At 40.1% G+C, this 19,209-nt stretch overlaps 1 protein-coding gene across 3 annotated transcripts in view; it reads right to left on the bottom strand.

Moving 5' to 3' along the window:
• The window catches only part of LOC149223527 (uncharacterized), a 363,518-nt gene that overhangs the window by 188,160 nt on the left and 156,149 nt on the right, over positions 1-19,209 (bottom strand). The gene's annotated exons all lie outside the window — the stretch shown is intronic.

The raw sequence follows: 19,209 nt of genomic DNA, 5'->3' as shown, positions 1-19,209 counted from the left end.
CATTAAGGGCTATCCTCACCATCGCGGTTGGCTGAGGAGTGGACACTACTACAACAACCTGGTCTCTAGTGTCCTGAAGATGCTGAAGATAGAGGTTCACCCCTTCTCCTTTCTGCATCAAAGTCTGCTACAACTTCTACTCCAAATACATCTTCCTCTGTTCGAAAGAGCCTTCATACAAAGAAGACAAGGCTTCCCACATCTCTCAGGTTGTATCCTTGCCATGTAAGTGTGAGACCACATGATCTCAAACTCCATCAAGAATGAGCCTCTTTGCCTTCCCCTGCTTGGCCTTGTATTTTTTCTTCTAAACATTGTCAGCAGGAATAGCCACAACACTTTTGACGTAGGCCTCGAGATCGTATTCCTCCAAAATAGCCAAGATTTTGGTCTTCCATATGACATAGTTGGAGGCTCTATCTAACCTGTCCTGATCTTTGAGCCCATGTGATGCAATCTCACCCAACTGTTGAATTGACTCCTCTAGTCAATGCTTAGCACAATTTCCCAACAAGTGAGAAATTCGAACTTTCTAGCAGAAAGTTCTCTGTGGAGAAAATTCCCCTACTATGTGTATTCGTCCTTTTCCAGCGGATTTCTGCCCCGGCAGAAACTGTGCCCTTCTAGCATTGTGTTGAGGCTCTGCATCACTCCCTCTGCCTCTTCAAGCTCACAATTCAGAAATCGTACCTCTCTGTCAACTCACTCAGAGAGAGATTTCCTCGGATCAACTTCCCAGCAAGTACTATGCAATCCCTCCAAGGGGATTCGAATTGCTGCCAAGTGCAGCTTTCAACCTCACTGCTTGGCACTGAATCTGTTGTTCCCTGTTTCAAAATCAATGCTCTAATACCATGTGAAAGTTCATAGACTAGAAGGAACCCCTACCGCAACAAATCTAAATCTACTTCACCTACTTGATTTTTAAATTACATTCATCAAGTTATTCTTCTGAATACTGAAGCAAATTACTTCCGCAACCTACACTAATTAAATATTTGATCTCATGAAATAGAAAACAGAGCAAAGAACAAGATACATAGGACACACTTATTTTTGGACACAATAGTCCCCGGAAAAACCCAATGCAGGAAAATCGGTGCAGCAGCTCAGAGGGTTTTATTATTATGCAGGAGAAATATCTGAATACAAATCTAGGATGCTCATCTAGCAATCCTTTACAGAGAAAATACTGGCGGAAAATCTAAGTGATTTTTACCTCACTTCACCCTGCAAAATTCCAGCTAAGCCGGCACAAGACTGGCTAACCCCGACTATTCCTGTGTCACCTCTTTTGCCCTCTGAGTCAGCAGTTCCGGTTGTTCTGGCAGTTCCGACTTCTGCCCTCTGCATCAACTTTCCCGGTTGTTTTGGCAGTTCCGGATCCTGCCCTCTGTGTCAACTTTCTCGACTGTTACGGCTGCGCCCAGCACTTCCGACTTCTGCCCTCTGCGTCAGCGTTCCCGACTATTCCGGCTTCTGTGTGACAGGCAACTTTTTTGCTCTGCTAGCTCTCTCTGCTTCTTTGTTTGTATTCTTTGGAAAGTTCGTCTCCCGGATTCTCACTGCCCCTCTGCTGCAAAATGATCACTTAATTCGAAATCCTTAGCAAACCCTACCCTAGGAATCAAATTCTTAATCAATTCATTCTCTCTGTGTGTGTTTCCAAATGAGCCCCAAGCCTCCATTTTATACTTTTCTTGTTGAGTCTTCAACGGTCGAGATTAAGTCTATAATCAACGGCTAAGATTAAAACATGACTTGATCTGCCTTCTAGATCATTCTCGCCCATATTTTGATTAATACCCATTAATATTTTAATTTCCCTAAGTTTAGACTTAGGGGCCCCATTAAAAATATTAATTATTTTAATAAAATACAATCCGGATGGAATTTCACCAAACGGTTTCTGGGTTCTTTAGAAGTCATGTGCCTTAGCCTCTCCACCAACTTTCAAAGCTAGAGCACTTCCGATGCTACCAAAAACTAACAGATCCTATTCACTGTGACACTGAACTGCATAGGCTGACGCAGAGGCGGTGTGGGGCTTGCCATCCAGAGCCTGGATCCGTATTGAATCTCCAGTGATAGTGTGAAGTATTTTTCACTAATTTCTCTGCCAATCAGATTCTCTCTATCGAATAGCCAGTAAGGCATCCAAAGACTATATTCAAAAACTACTGCATAATAATACAAACCCTAAGTTGTTGCACCGGATTTCCCACATGTGTTTTTTCGGGGACATTTGTCCAAAAACAACGGTGTCAATTGTGTGTGTGGCTATTTCTTTTTGCTCAGTTCTTGTTTCCACATATAATTTAATTAGTGAAGGTTGCAGCCGTATTTACTTCGATATTTACAGTGTAACACAGTAAATAACTTGCATGAATTAACAAGTAGGAGAAGTAATATAAGTTTGTTGCAGTAGGGATTTGGGTTTCCAAATTTTCACGCTATGCAAGCACTGCACAGAGGCTCACGAAAAGGTTGTACGAAGAGCTAGGTTTGCCAGTGGTCAAAGCTGGATCACACATGGTTTTGAGGTTTTTGCCTCACAAACATTTCAGCCAGATTATTTTGCTGATTGGATTGTCACTTGAGCTTCCAAAGATTGTACTCATAATTTCTCACTACTGCTTAATAATAAAACCCTTAGTTGTTGCATCGATTTTCCCACATTGGGTTTTTCCGAGGACATTTGTCCAAAAACAATCGTTTCATTTTTATGTGTGTGTGTGTCAGTGTTTTCTCAGTTTCCAGTTTATCTTCCACAGTATTTTATTTTGTAAAGAAATTGCAGTGTGATTAATTCGGTATTAATCAGTAAATTAATAAATTGTTAATTAGTTAGAAGAATTAATTCCAGTTGTTGCATTTCAAGAAATTTTCATATGGCATCAAAGCAAATTTGTTAGATAGGAAGCTTAGAAGTGGAAGGGAGAAACCGTCCAAATTCAAAGGGCGCCTGCCAACTCAATTTCCAGATTTGTGCAGAAGTTGACGACGCAATTCGAATTGTTGGGTAGAGGTTCGATTTTTCTGGTGCATGTGGCTGGAAAAATTCACAGAGCCTAGTACCAGTTCTAGTAGGAAGTAGTAAAGTCGGTAAGCAATTCCAATGAAGCAAATTAGTATTTTCACTGAATAAATTCCTTGTATGGGCACAGAGGATTTTGCAGCAGTTTTCTAGAGCAGAATCAATGTTGGGTGGAAGAAAAAAGTGCACACACAGAGGGAGGATTTTCCAAATTTTACTAGAGGGTTGCTAGTTCCAATTTTCTGTAGGAGATCCATAATTTTCCAATTGCAGAAACTTGTGCGAGTTTGCCACACAAGCTAGTTTGAGTTGTTGGGGTTACAGTTCGTGTGCCAGTTTTCGGAGAAGGACATTCGGAAAGGATGAGCGAGAAGTTCCTAACAACAGTTGAAGGTAGAGCGAGGCAGACAGAGCAATTCTGCGCATTCCAGAAGGGAGTGCGAGTTTCAGAACAGATAGTCGAGCAGGAAAACAAGAGGTGATTCTAATTTTGAGTTTTTGCAGAGATGGCCACATTCGGGCTTAGAGATCAAGACAAATTGGATGGTACCTCCAACTATGTTATTTGGAAGGTCAGGATGCCCTTTCTCCTTGATGAGCATGCTCTATGTTGAGAATTCAGTAGGACAATGTATATGTTAATTCTCTTAACTTGATAACTGCTTGTGTTAGCTTTTTACTTATTAGCTTTGATCTTTGTTAGTTCAATATGAAATACATCAAACAACTACCAAAACAGTAAGAACAATGACATGGTATGTAGGCTCCAAGCCAGGGCCAAAACCCCTCCTCCTGAGGGGAAAACCCGTAAAATCTCTTCTTATCTCTTAGATCTTTCAATTGATGAATACCATGACCTAAAATCAGACTATGAAATTAGTCAAAAAAATTGCAAATGTGTATATACAATATAATCTACAAAGGCTAATATAAAGAGTATGAGTAAACTTTCATCTTTGCTTAGTCATAAATTGGGTCTAAAATAGAAAGATTATAACAATGAAGAACAATAGTTTGAGAGCCCAAAGCCAAAAGTCCTTGCAGGAAAAATCAAAAGATGAGGTCTTGAAAATTAAAAAATGTGGGTTCTTCCTCAATTACTTTTGAAGAATAGGTTGGTTCCTCCAAGAACTTCCCCTCACGCTTGAAGCTTGATCCAAGAAAAAATAAAATCTACACAGGTTCACATAGACAAATTAGATCCATATGGGTTCAATCACATGCAATGATGAGAAAATCTTAGAGATATATTGGACATCAACTAAAGCGTTCTCTATCTAAAGCAAGTAAATAAACCTCATTTGAATGTAAGATAGCTATACATCAACACAACTTGAAGAACATAGTGAAATGATTAGAAAGATGAAAGCAAGAAATCAAGATATTACCATACACATGAGAATAACACCTCAAATGTAACCCAAAGTTTTTTTTATTAATTGGAAGCAAGTACACAATCCAGCGGAGTTTCCTTAAGCCCAATAGCTCGTATCGAGATTACAAAGTGAGAGCCCAAAGCTCCTTTAAATAGAGAATTGAAAGAAAATCCCAATGAAACAACCATGTGACAAGTGGACTTGGAGATGATCCCAAGGTAAATCGAACTCATGAGAGGAGCCAAGTGTGTCTTCATGCAATTCGAATTCCTCTAGCTGGCCCAACAAAATCCTCGTGGAAAAGTCGAAATGCCAAGTGTGAAGTGTGAAAAATCCTCAACCGGAATTCCTACTACAGCAACTGATGATATTTCTCTTTGTAAAATTCCTTCAAACAAATTACTTGAAGTTTCCTACAGCAAATATCGAAATACATACACTACAGCCTTCACTTAATTAAATTATATGTGGAAACAAAACACTGAGTAAGAAAGAAAATACAACACAATAACATCGTTATTTTTGGACAAATGCCCTGGAAAAACCCAATGCGAGAAAACCGGTGCAACAGATCTGAGGGTTTATTATTATTAAGCAGTAGCAAAATCAGAATACATCTCTGAATACCTCAAGAGTTATTCAATTATAGAGAGAGAAATACTAGCAAAAAGATTTGTGAGATTACCTCACACAATCACTAAGAAAAAATCTTGGCTGATCCGGACACTCGATGAGGTGCCTCTGGCAGCACCTGCGCTGCCTCTGCATAGTCCTCACGCAATCCCTGCATCAATCTTTCTAGGCACTACATCACCCAGCCAGCTAATCGATTTGTTGTCCGGAGTCACTGCTCTCAACCTCCGAGTCTCCAACCCTGGCTCCCATCTTCTCAAACGGACTCTGCCGCAAAATTTTGGACTCTCTCTCACCCTTTGCGCTATCTCTGCATGACCTTGCGTCAGCCTCTGCGTGAGAGCTACTGCATCACTCTCTGCCTCTCTCTACTGATGGTTCTCCGGCTGAGAGAATCTCTCTCTGTGGATGTTATCCCTGCCCCTCAACTGCAAGAAATCTACTTGATCAGAATTTCCTCTTGAGAACTTCTCACTTTAGAAATTCGATCTCTTGATCTCTCGGTGTGTTCTCCAAGTTCCCATCAAGATTCCTCTTATAATCCTCTTGTTGATCAATCAACGACCCAGATTAGATTCTAATCAATGGCTAAGATCATATTGACTTGATCTCTCCCTTCTTCTAGAAGTTTCATCCACAATTTATATTACTACCATTTCATTATTTTAATTTCCTAAGTTTAGACTTAGGGTCTTGTTGACCCTGCAACCTACACCTACCTACAAGATAGTGAAAAAAGCCTTCAACCCCAAAAGGTGTGGTTGGTGACAGGGAACCCAGAGAAGGGGCTGTCACACTAATCCTAACTCTCTCCATTTAAGCTATCTCCTAGGTTAGCTAAGGCGGGTGGTCCCTAATGAAAAGTTAAGTTAAAAAATGTGAGTTTTTAAGAGAGCGTTATAGTGAAAATGGATTATTTTTAATGATTTATGAGCAAATATGAAGTGAGCAACTTGAAATAACAATGTCAATCATTAATATGATTAAAAACCATAAAATCAGTGTCTTATAAGGAATTTGCTCAACAATTTAAAGATATATTTGCTCAAAGAAAAATGCAATGCTCTCAAAAGAGAAAGCAAAGTAACCCTGAAAAGTAAATAAGAATTGTTAGCACAAGATATGTAAGATACAAAATGTTTTTGAGATAATCAACTTTATAAATCAAAATATGTGAAACATATCTTTGCCAAAACCCAAACATTAGTAATTAACTTGGAAATGTAAAAGAAATGAACTGCTAAACCAAGACATCAATATGCAATTAGACTTGAAGCATGAAAAGAAAGCACTTGTTTAAAAGGATTACAATACTTGCTTTTGGAATAGACTTTGCATATGAAAACTCAAACCATCAAGAGACAAGTAAAGTAAATGTAATGGAAAGTGCTCTTGGTTAATTTTATTAATTATCTCTACAACAAGATTACAATTTAACTCTTCAATCCTCAGACCTCACCCTCGCCCAAAGATATGGATCTCACAATGAGGAGTTAATAAAGTAAAGGATCCTTAAGATGTCTGCTTCAACCAACTCATGTTCGAGGTAAAATTTTAACGAGGCTTGGGGCCTTCCTATACTAAAATTCCTAGATGAAATGCATGTAAGTTTTTTCCTCAAAATAAAATAATGCTTCAAAAAAATTGATTTGCAATGCTTGAAAATGAAATAGTGTTCAACATAAGTTGCAATTATAACTTCAATTGGAGGAATAAAACTAGCTTACAAGTGTTGCATGTGTCTCGTCAATGAATTAAAATGATACAAGTAATTTGCTTGAAAGTAAAATTTGTTTCAAATAGACAATGACAATAAATTGCTCCAATATTCAAGATAACGATGTAGCTTAAAAATGAAGCATGTATTCAAGTGCTCATAACACAACTTACCAACAAATCAAAGTTTGTTAAGAATATAAAATGCTTGCATGTAAAGGATGAATTGCCCAAAGTAAAGTGTAAGCTTGTAGCTCCAAGCAACAATGAGATAGAAAATGCAAAGCTGAAATGAAATTGTAACAAACTTTAACTTAAAAATGAAATGTGATAGTGAGGTTGTGTTAATTCCCACTTAAAGCATGCATGTAAGTGAATGAAGTGTGAAAGTTTAAACTATGCAAATATTAATCCACCCAAGAGAAGTCTCCCTCTAAATGGGGAGAGAGGATACCATGGGAGAAATCCCAAGCTCCCACAAGCAAATTAGATATTTTATTAATTGTACAACGAGAAGAGAGCCCTTCAAAGTCCTCAACTAAACTTCAAGGAGAGTCTTCACAATAATTGCTTGAAACTTGGACACTAGACCTCCTTTCTTGAGAAAGTAATGACAAAATTTCACAAAACTTATGCAAGGGAAACAAGGTGAAAGTTTCCTCCAAATGCCCACGACTTAGAGAGGAAAATGGGCAGCCCTCTAGTGAACTCAACTTTGGCCAAAATAAGCCTCAAAAGGGCTCATGGCATCCTTGGAAATCGAACCCCCAACACTTGCCAAAGGTCCTGCAAACACTTGTTAGATGTTGCGGAAAGTTACTCTTCAAAATCTATCACACAAGAGTTAGCAAACAATCCAAACAATGGCTAAAAAATAAGTTAAGTATTAATGGAAAAATCAGCAAGATAAAATGTATATGTACAATTATAATTCACAAAAGGCTAAGCTAAAGAGTAAGTAAACTCTCGTCTTTGCTTAACCATATTCAAGCTCTTAGATAGCAAATGAAAGAAATGATGTACAATGTTCTTTTTAAAAGAGATTTAAATTTAGAAGTACTCGACTTGTGTACAAGCTATGTTCCAAAACCCCTACAAAACCACTTTGTAAGATAAGACTATGAAAGCTCAAAGAACAAATGAGAGTTCCTTTAAAAATGTATCAAGAGTGGGTTGGTCCCTCCAAAGACTTCCCTTCACGCTTGATTATGTGATTCCAACAAGATGTTCCCTCTACAAAACTTCAATCAAGAATTAGTTCCATATAGATTTAGCAATAAACAATGATAAGAAACTTTGGAGATTTATTTAAAACCAACTAGAGCATTCTATACCGAGAGCATACTTCTAAATTGAATGTCAATGCAAGATAGCTCTACATTAACAAGTCTACAAGGACATATGGAAACAAATTATACCAATGATCAACAATTCATCACACTCCCAAAGGAGGAACACCTCATGAATGAAACGCGAAAGTCTTTATTGATATTTCTGAAAGTGTACAAGGCAACAGCGCTTCGGCAAGCACAATAGCTAGTAACAATATGATAAAATGAGAGCTCAAGGCTCTATTATATAGAACTAAGGGAGCCAATCCCAATGTAGGAGTGATTAAACAAGTGGCATGAGGTGACAATCCCAAAGAGAAATTCGAATTTGTTGAATGGAGCTCTAATGCCAAGTGTAAAAATCAAATTCTAGCAAGTGAACATCATTTTCTTCTTCCCTTATGTGCCCAATTCGAATTTTATGATGGAATGACAAGTGTATATGGGTGGTAACCCATGTGGAGACAATTTCCCACAAAAATCTCCACCAAATATTCTCTCAAATCCTCCCAAATGTGCATTAACTTCACAAATTCGAATTTCCAAGTAAGCAACTTTCTCATTTAATGCCAGAAATTCAATTTTATTTGAGCACATGTCATTTCCTTGATTTTAGGAGTCCACATCACCTTGGGACTTCACTTTAACTCCCCCATAATTTTCCATCTCATTTCCACAACATTTAGTATGTGTGGATATTTATTTTTCTCCATTTATTTAATTTCTGGCTTAATTAATTGCCAAATTTCCTACTAAACTTAGGAAAAGTGGGTTTTGAGGGTTCAAAACACATTTTCAACCCCTCGAAGTGTGTCATAGTAGAAAGTTAGGGGTGAAAGATGTAATTTTGATTACTCATATCTCATACAACTTCTCTAGATTACACTTATTACAATTTAAATACAATTTTATTTGCAATTTTTGACCTGCGGGAAATCTAAAAATATAAAAATTGACTACTTAGACCTAACCAAATTCCACGAAATTTGTTGTGTGATCTAGCATGGTAATATACATCGAATCTAGACACTAAGATGTATCAGGGGCTCAATTTTCAAACCGTCACTCAGGCTTTGGGGTAAAACGTGAGTGAAAAAACTCAGAAAATTATCCGCCTCTTAAAAAAAAGAGATAATTAACCAGATAAAAAAAACACTCCAAGGTGTGCTCATTTTTTGATCGAGTCCCAACATCCTAGGCCTGTTACAAACTCAAAACTCATCATTACTAGTATCACTTATTACAATTCCCCATAGGGTGTGGAATCTGGGTACAAGAAAGATGATGAAAAGATAGAAGTAGAGATAAAAACTTTGTTGAATAATGATATTTGATGGTACAAGTGTTCTCTAGATCATCCTTGGGCATGGAGTCTTCATATAATCATTAGGTGCCACTCCAGTGGTCAACAGGTCCCATTAAAAATAATTAATTATTTTAATAAAATTGTCTCCGGGTGGAATTTCCCAAAATGATTTCTGGGTATTAGAGAATGCATGCGTGTAAGCCTCCCAGCAAATTTTGAGGCCTAGAGCACATCCGATGCTACCCCAAATCAACATGAAGGATGTAGGTGGAGTGGGAGCTATCATAGACATCGAATTTCCTCAAGCAATGCACAAGCGACATCTCTCTATGATAATCCCAATGAGCCATGCGTACTAGCAATCAAGGAATGCGTTGAAGCTACCAAGCTGGAATGCGTTGAGCTTGATCTTCAGTGTGGTTGCCATGTGTGAGAATGAAGTGGAGACAAGACTCCTCTAATTTCTCAATCAAATATTCCTCAATATATTCTCCAACATGCATTTATCTCCATGAAATTTGATTTGCCAAGTCACCAAATCAAACGCCACTAATGTAGCAAGAAATTTGATTTTCTCATGTGCTCAATCTCTTGATGATGTCATGTGCCAAATCACCCTTTGACTCTTACTTCACTTTCCCTTTGACTTGAGATCATTTACAAGTCATTTCCATGTCATTTTGTCACATAGAATTTTTTATTTTTCTCCATTTAATTTATTTATGGGCTAATTTATTGCCACATTTTTCACAAAACTTAAAAAAAGTGGGTTTTGAGGGTCTAAAACTTACATTTTACCCCTCAAAGTATATCTTGATAGAAAGTTAATGAGGAGAGGTGTAATTTTGAGTACACATGCCCCATACAAATTCTCTATGTTATACTCATTACAATTTACATAGAGATTTTATTAAAAAACTTGTCTTGCGAAAATTTAAAAATTTTAAAAATGACCCATAAACCTAATCAAGTTCCGCGAAATTTTACGAGTGATCTAGTATAGTAATATACAATAACTCTAGACACTAGGACTCACCCAAGGCCTTGCCATCAAGCCACAATCCTACTTTGGGGTTATTGCTTGGAAGGAAAAACTCAAATAATTATTAAGTGCCAAAAAGTAACAATAATTAACCAATTAAAAAAAAAACTTCTCAAAGTAAACTCACTTGATGACAATGTCCCAAGTTACCTAGCCCTGTTACATGACTCAATTCATCACACTAGCATCGCTTTATAACACCCCGTAGGGTTTGCGGAATCTGAGTACAATGTAGAAGAAGATGAGAAGAAGAAAATGGAGTTAAAAAACTTTGATGATATATGAACTTCGATGGCACATGAAGCCTCTGACATATCCTCGAGCATAGAATTTTCAAGTGATATTCAATGGTCAACAACCTCGTTCAAGAATGTTGTCCTGACATCCATTTGGTGAATCTGCCATCCCATCTGTGCTGCTAGAGAAATAACTGATCGGATGGAGGTATATCTAGCAACTAGGGCAAAGATCTACTCATAGTTTATGCCTTATTTTTGTGCATACCTCTTTGCTACAAACCTAGCCTTGTACTTGTCCACGTCGTTTTCAGGGTACTTGATCTTATAGATCCACCGAGAGCCCACAACTAACCTATCCACAGGTCTCGGCACTACCTCCCAGACATTGTTCGTCATGATGGAGATATTCTCCACCATGGCATCCTACCACACGTAATCATATGCAGCCACCTGATAGTAAGAAGGTTCAACAACATGTGCCACTAAAGCTTGGTACCTGTTTGGTTGTCTATGTTCTCTCCTGCCCGTCCTAGGAGTTCCCAAAAATTCCTTTGCATCCCTCAACGTCTTGCAAACCTCTCTATTGGTGTGACTACTAATGGTGGGTGGTTTGACCAGCTCTTCATCCTGCCTCTGTTCCACCATCTATTGCAAACTCGTTGGATTCCCTACATCTGAACTAGTACTGGTACTGGTCACTGTACTAGAAACCTACAACTGTCCCTATCATTGTCCCTATTGCTGGACTAATCGAGCTTTTGTTGGCTCACTCTGATCACCTATTGCCATCTTGCGAGATATCTTGAAGGCCGTATCCTCCATGAACTTCACGTCCCATCTCACGACAATCTTCCTACTGCTAGGAATATATATCTTGTGTTCCATTGAGGTTTCGCTCCACCCCACGAAGAACCCCTTCTTTGCAGTTTGATCTAATTTAGTGCATTTCTCATTTGGTACATGACAGCAATCTATACTGCCAAAGATTCTAAAGTGACTGACCTCTGGCTTCTTCCCTGAGAAAACCTCTAGAGTTATCTTCCCCGCCGCCCTATGAGGAACCCTGTTCTGTATATACACAATTGTGTTACATGCCTCTACCCATAGAAACTTAGGCATGTCCTAGTCATACAACATAGCTTTTGCGGCCCCAACTATAGACCTATTTTTCCACTTCGCTACTACATTCTGTTGTGGATTGTATGGAGTTGTCCACTCCCTCCTGGTGCCCTCCTTCGCACAGAAACATGTGAAGTCATTGTCTGTGTACTCTCCTTCATTATCCGTGAGAAGCACCTTGATCTTCTTCCCTATCGCATTTTTCACTAGAGCTTTAAACTCTTGGAAACGATTGAAAACCTCATCCTTGGTCTTCAAAAAAGAGATCCAGGTCTTCCTAGAGTAGTTATCAATGAATGTGACAAAATACTTGTACCCTTTGAGAGATCTAGTGGACATTGGATTGCAAATTGTTGAGTTTTGTAGATGTTCTATGCTAAGAGCAATTTCACTTTTCTCACAGCAATCATACAAGAAGATAAGCAAAATGCAGATAGAACATATAAGCAGATCTTACAGAAGACAAATCAGAAACAAGAAAAATGTATGTGTTCGTTTCGGCGGTCAACAGGATGCTTCAACCAGCAAAGTCTCCTTTGGTCAGCGAGCCCAGCATGTGTCACAACAACCCTCTCAACCAGTAGATGAGTCAAGTTTTCAGCTTGTTTGGACCAAGCGTTGACCAAAGTCAACGCTGGTCAAACTTCTGCAAAACCCTAGCAGCAGAAACCCTAGCAGCAGAAAGATCCTCTTCGTCCTTCCCACGTGTGGCTGAAATTCGTCCTCCAGGTAGCTCATACTTTTAGGATGAGAGAGGAAGATGTGAGTACAAATTCTCTCCAACTTTTCCTGTATATATATCCATCAATGAGGGTGTGTGACACATCTGTTGGGCATGTGAGCCTACATTACAAAACTGGCTGACCTTGCACATATAATTTATTAAGAATAATAAATTCAAAATATAAGTTCTGCTCATCGGATTAAGACTATTTTTATATGGATTTAACACCTCTCAGAAAGAGGAATCCAGCAAAAATATTAGCCTCTTAATCTGAGCATCAGAACATGGAGTTTGGACCTAGTTGTCCAATTTTAACACTCCCTCTCAACTAGGGAGAACTCCATCTATTAGTGCAATTAACATCGTGAGTCATCCCGCCGAAACTTGCTTTGCTGGCTTCTTTATTTCAGAACAGAAGTGGGTCAGTCACAAAGACATCATTCCCTGACTGACATAATCAGTCCAGAGGTCCCAGACCTCACAAATCTTGATCCCAAATCAAGTGGTTGGACCATGCCATCCTAGATAGAGAGTACGGCAATCTTTGATGCGTCCATCAATCTTTGCTAATAGTCTCTAGCTTTTCAACACCTCATTGGCCAAATGAGAGGTACTTCCCATGAGCCCTGAACTCAATGGGTAGGATGCATACGGGGCACAGATTAAATGAGTGGCGAACCAGCTCAATAATCACAAGGGTGGGGCAGAAGCATTATGAGTGCTTATAGCTCCAAGAAGCTATCCCCAAAGCCCCCCAGAGCTCCCAGAGCTCATCGTCCAACAGGACCCACATCATAGGGTCTTTCCACGACACCAAGACTCTCACGGAAGGTTAGGAACTTGACCTTCCCCAGGGGCTTAGTGAGAATATCCGCGACCTGCTCATCAGTTCCTATATGATCGAGCCTTACGGCGCCTCGCTGTACCATATCCCAGATAAAGTGGTACCTGATATCAATATGCTTGGATCGGTCGTGGAACACAGGATTCTCAGTCATACGAATCCCACTCTGATTATCACAGAGTATTACAGTGGTATCTAGCACATGTTGGAACAGCTCACTAAAGAGCTTCCTCAACCAAACTGCTTCACAACAGGCCATACTAGCAGCAATGTATTCGGCCTCCGCGGTGCTCAAAGCCACCGACTTCTGCTTCCTGCTCATCCATGAGATCGAAGCAGAACCAAGATTGAAACAGCATCCAAATGTGCTCTTAGGATCCACCACACTGCCAACCCAATCGGCATCAGTATATCCCGGGAGTATCACACTCCCGGCAATGTATCTCAGCCCATGGTTTATCGTGCCTCGAAGATATCTCAAAAGATTCTTGGCACCAACCCAGTGAAAATGATGAGGCTCAACCATCTGTTGACTAAAAGTATTCACTGCAAAACATATGTCCGGACGGGTGTTCACTAAGAACATCAAAGCTCCTATGAGTTGACGATACTCAGTAGGATTGGCCAAGATAGGCCCTGCAGCGCTGCCACTCAACTTCTTAAAGTTGAGTTCCATTGGTGTCGACACGGACTTACAGTCCACCATCCCAAATCTTTCCAGAAGCTTCACAATATACTTTCCTTGAGAAAGGAAAATCTCTCCAGGTCTCTGCCAGACCTCCAGGCCTAGGAAATAGTGCATCAGTCCTAGGTCTTTCATCTCGAACTCAGCAGCAAGCTCCCTCTTACATTGATGAATGAGAGGGTCATCACCTGTCAGGAAGAGGTCGTCCACATACAGCACTAGAATGAGAGGCTTTCCTTCCTCAACCTTAAAGTAAAGGTTTGGATCAGCATTGCTTCGAGTGAAGCCCAGCTTCATCAAGTAACTATCCATCCTCTCATACCAAGCTCTGGGTGCTTGCTTTAACCCATAGAGGGCTTTCTTCAACCTGTAGACATAAGTGTCTCGATCTTGAACTTCAAATCCCAGAGGTTGTTCTACATACACCTCTTCCTTTATTGCACCATGCAGAAAAGCGGTCTTGACATCCATCTGATGAAGACTCCATCCTTGCGTAGCAGCAAGGGCTATGATGGATCGGATGGTGGTATATCAAGCCACAGGTGCAAATATATCGTCATAGTCAATTCCTTCCTTTTGAGAGAAGCCACGGGCAACAAATCTTGCCTTAAACTTTTCAGTACTCACATCAGATCCATGTTTAATCTTGTAGAGCCATTTAGCGGTGACAACAGATTTGTCCTTCGGTCTCGGGACCACATCCCAGACATCATTCTTCATAATAGCCTCATATTCTTCATGCATAGCATCCTTCCAGACTTGATGCTTGATGGCTTCCTCAAAAGATCCAGGTTCAGATTGTATAATAGTACTCATGGCAGCTAGATACCCTTGGTATCTACACGGCTTCTTGCTTTCTCGGAATGTTCCCCTTAGGGCAGCATGACCCTCAGCATCTTCGAGGGTGACCCTGAGCCATGATGGCCTCTTTCCTAGAGAAGGGGAAGGATCAATAGGGTCCATTGGCCCTTCAACATCAGGCATAGTCTCATCCTGGGGTTCTTCCAGATTTCCAGGTCTTTCTTCATGGTTTTCTTCAGATCTAGGAAGATCTACTACTTTCTTCAGGGAAGCATCTTCGTCAAAAGTGACATCATGGCTTATCTCTACTTCCCTTTGACCAGGTACATAGACTCTATATGCCTTAGAAGTCTCACTGTAGCCCACAAACATTCCTTTCTTCCCAGTAGCATCCAGCTTACTTCTCTTTTCTTTCAGCACATGAAAATAGACAGGACATCCAAAAATTCTAAAATGTGAGACATCAGGTTTCTTACCAGAGAAAACCTCTTCGGGAGTTTTGGAGTCCAAAGCGGAATGAGGGCATCGGTTTTGAATGTACACAGCAGTATTTGAAGCTTCTCCCCACAGAAACTTTGGAAGACCCTGGTCACATAGCATGGCATGGGCAGCTTCCACAATAGTCCTATTCTTGCGTTCAGCAACACCATTCTGCTCAGGAGTATATGCAGTGGTAGTCTCCCTCTTAATGCCAGCTTCTCTGCAAAAGTCTTTGAACTCATTTGACTCTTGCACCAAAGTATATGGAAGGGCAACTCAAACCCGAGTTCGCCCAGCAATGTTTTATTAAACTCTTACAATTTGTTACAAACAGTGCGCCGGGCTCAACCACGGCCGCACCAAATACCAGAGTTTACAATAGACAACCAGAGTATGCTGCCGGTCAATTCCGCAGCCAACTTTAGTTCTTTTATTGGAACCAGACAGTCTGCTATACATACAAACTCCGCGTCCTGCACGCTTGTACGTTTCACTACTGTCCCAATTTGTTAACAGAAATCCAACACGTCTTCCACTTCCGCGTTATTGACTTAAGTGACCAGCACTTATACAATCTGCGCGTTCGTGTATGACTATGTCCACGTGTGGTCTCAGTAGACCTGCGCAATTCTCGTCACTGTTTTACTCCAAACGCACCGGCGTATATATATAAATCTGTATATATATATATCACATTCCACGCGTCCATCCACCAGCGATCCTGCGGTTATTGTAGATCCTTATCCACGTGTCTACCCACCGGTAGACCTGCGTAACCTGACTACGGATCAATCTTCAGTTTAACCACTCGACCGAAGCATCAACCCGACAGCCCATAATATATGTAGATCTCTGCGCTGTAGATATCTGTCCACGTGACAGCCCAACGAATGACCTACGTTCTACCGCTGGTCTCTGTCCACGTGCCAAACCGTCAACAGACTTGCGCGATTTACATACTCAGAACCCGACAGCCTGTTCTCACATAAATCTCTGTACTTCCACGTGTCTGCGCAATTACGTGACAGAGCTACTATCCGGATCCTGAGATCATTCCACGTATAAACCGAGACCTGCATACACAACCGTCGTTCACGCCATAACCCGACTGTGCACGCTCCTCGCTTCGATTATGACCAGCTGTATAATCTTCGCGCCGTCTATTCAAGTGTTTCCACGCTTTCATAAACCCGCACAATGATATACCCAACCGCTGTTCTGTATTTTACTGCATAACCTGTTCAACAACCGACTGCATATATATATACTCCTGCGTTGTATGGCAGACCTCTGTCCACGCGTCGGTCCGCTTGGTAACGCCTGACCGTTTCACCAAGACCCGACAGCGTAACAGTCTTCAGATATGCCTTCGCAGTCCGCGTGACAACTCTTTTTATCCCGTATAACCTCTACGCTGTATCAAGAGCTAATACCCCCGCGGGTTCACTCTGATATACCTTCGTCGAACCAGAACTCAGCAGCCCGTAGTCATATATCTCACTGCGCATTTATATATCCGATCCACTGAATCCTGTTCCTTTCAGCCCGCCTTTCAACCCTCAATCTGCACCGTTGTCTGCTCCCTTGAGCGCTTGAAAGAACAGCTGTAGATATCCCCGAACCGCCTTGTGTAACCGACCGATGCCAAACATTAATCTGCGCATTCAGCATGCGAGACGCCCGAATCATGCGCATTAGAACTGCGCCATTAACTGTTTGGAAATACAGTCGAGAGACTTTCCCCGATTCGTTAATTTGAGATCTAATAACATCTTCCAGGCATGGAAGTCATCACTTCCAGTCAGCTTGTCATTCTCCCTGAATTCAAGCTTAGAGGAATCCATTTCCTTCGATGATGATTTTTATAGATAGAGTTTGTCTTCACCTCAGCTCTGATACCATGTTGAGTTTTGTAGATGTTCTATGCTAAGAGCAATTTCACTTTTCTCACAGCAATCATACAAGAAGATAAGCAAAATGCAGATAGAACATATAAGCAGATCTTACAGAAGACAAATCAGAAACAAGAAAAATGTATGTGTTCGTTTCGGCGGTCAACAGGATGCTTCAACCAGCAAAGTCTCCTTTGGTCAGCCAGCCCAGCATGTGTCACAACAACCCTCTCAACCAGTAGATGAGTCAAGTTTTCAGCTTGTTTGGACCAAGTGTTGACCAAAGTCAACGCTGGTCAAACTTCTGCAAAACCCTAGCAGCAGAAACCCTAGCAGCAGAAAGATCCTCTTCGTCCTTCCCACGTGTGGCTGAAATTCGTCCTCCAGGTAGCTCGTACTTTTAGGATGAGAGAGGAAGATGTGAGTACAAATTCTCTCCAACTTTTCCTGTATATATATCCATCAATGAGGGTGTGTGACACATCTGTTGGGCATGTGAGCCTACATTACAAAACTGGCTGACCTTGCACATATAATTTATTAAGAATAATAAATTCAAAATATAAGTTCTGCTCATCGGATTAAGACTATTTTTATATGGATTTTACACCTCTCAGAAAGAGGAATCCAACAAAAATATTAGCCTCTTAATCTGAGCATCAGAACATGGAGTTTGGACCTAGTTGTCCAATTTTAACACAAATGTTTGAGTGTATAAGCTGCAACACACCATCTGATCTATTGTCACTTCCTAGGAATGTTGTCTTAGCATATTATTAGAGAAATTTTGAGGTCTAAAATGGTCCTCTTAACAAATGTTATAAAATAACAGTGGAAATAATGAAATAAGATTAGATCACCTCATCAAGTTTTGGAGGGAAAAAAGAAAAAACTACTTTTTCAACTCGTATTTTCAACTTATCTCCCTATGATTTTACTCAAATTTCGATTGGGAGCACTTATTGGATGTGGAATTTAATTTTGCAGCCAAGGAGTACCCATGTTGCATACTTTCAATGGATACTACTACATGAAAAATGTGAAATACATGAAAAAAATGATTGCAATCACGTTTTTCGATGTATTTCACATTTTTCATATAGTAGGGTCCATTAAAGATATGCAACATGGGTACTCCTTAGATGCAAAATTAAATTTTGCATCCAATCACCGCTCTTGCTCGAAATTTGAGTAAAATAGTAGGGAGATAAGTTGAAAATACGAGTTGAAAAATACCCTTTTTTATATTTTTATTTTTTAGTCTTTTTACCTTTTTATTTCAAAAATGGTGAAACATCCCCCATGGTTGACATCATCATATTGAATCCTATTGGTTCTTATAAAGTTGATTTTTATTGTACATTATTGTTTTGAGGCCCATTTGTGACCTCAAAATTTCTCTAATGTTCCCAAGTATGCACCCCCTGCACACATTATCATCTCCTGTGTGCTTAATTCTAGAACACCTGTCACTGTCTTCTTGAACACCCTAAGTGCTTCTCCTATGCCACAATTCATTTAGGTCTCTCCCATTGTTAATTTTGTCACTGTTATTGCTGCTAACAAGTGCCTTTGAAGAGTCGAGTTGCAACTCATACAAGTTGTTGCTATGAACTCCAATCTGCTTCACCTTCTTCCAGCTCCGGTGTTTGATGAACATCTTCCCTACGAAGTAGACATCATATCCCTTGTCTTGTAGTTCTAACACTGGAATTAGGTTCATACCAAAGTCAGGCACATGCAACACATCTATAACACTAGTGCTTTCCCCTGACTCCTCTAAATCTCAATGGTACCTCTCCCAACTGAAGTACATTTACTTTTGTTTCTCATCTGGATCTGGAATTCCATCATCTCCTCCTTATAGCTGGAGAAGTAGTCTTTAACTCCTGTCATGTGAGTTGACGCTCCACTATCTATATACCAGACACCTTGTGAAGTTGAGCCAGAGAGGCAAGCTATCTGAGTGAATTCATCTTCCAAT

The sequence above is a fragment of the Pinus tabuliformis genome, chromosome Q (assembly GCF_031772625.1).
Source record: "Pinus tabuliformis cultivar Carrire ecotype Pingquan chromosome Q, CPIR1, whole genome shotgun sequence".
Taxonomy (NCBI): Eukaryota; Viridiplantae; Streptophyta; class Pinopsida; order Pinales; family Pinaceae; genus Pinus; species Pinus tabuliformis.
Note: the sequence above shows the minus strand (reverse complement) of the source record. Positions and strands in the feature narration are given on the sequence as shown.